Source organism: Colobus angolensis, unplaced genomic scaffold (assembly GCF_000951035.1).
Source record: "Colobus angolensis palliatus isolate OR3802 unplaced genomic scaffold, Cang.pa_1.0 Scaffold8, whole genome shotgun sequence".
Taxonomy (NCBI): domain Eukaryota; kingdom Metazoa; phylum Chordata; class Mammalia; order Primates; family Cercopithecidae; genus Colobus; species Colobus angolensis.
The window spans coordinates 820,043-820,479 of record NW_012121820.1 but is presented as its reverse complement, the minus strand read 5'-3'; positions in this window follow the sequence as shown (position 1 = coordinate 820,479).

Sequence of the window (437 nt, the reverse complement as noted above, 5' to 3'; positions counted from 1 at the left end):
CAGCAATGAAAAAGGATGAGGATAATGATGTAGCACCTGCTTAATGAATAAGACCATTCAGATGAGTAAAATACATAATTTCAATAATTTGTGTTACCTTTCCCCTGAAAAGTCTATCAGGAAGTTGTTAGAGTTTGATGCCTCTCCAGTAGTCAGCATTGGTAGTTGAGGAAGTAATTTGCTTGTGTTTGACTCAAAAGGTTTGTGTAGGCTCAGCTACTGGTTATTTTTCTGTCTTACTGTCTTTTGAACAGCTCAAATATTTCTTAAAAGGATCTCAAATCTCCTATGTGTGATTTTGTAGTTTTATTCTACTGACAGAACATATTCAGAAATTAAATCTTTTTTTAACAATACATTGAAGATTTTCTACTACTGCCTTTTCCTCTTACTCTTTCTGCTCTTCCCATTTTCTACATTCTTTGTCAGTGTTTTCT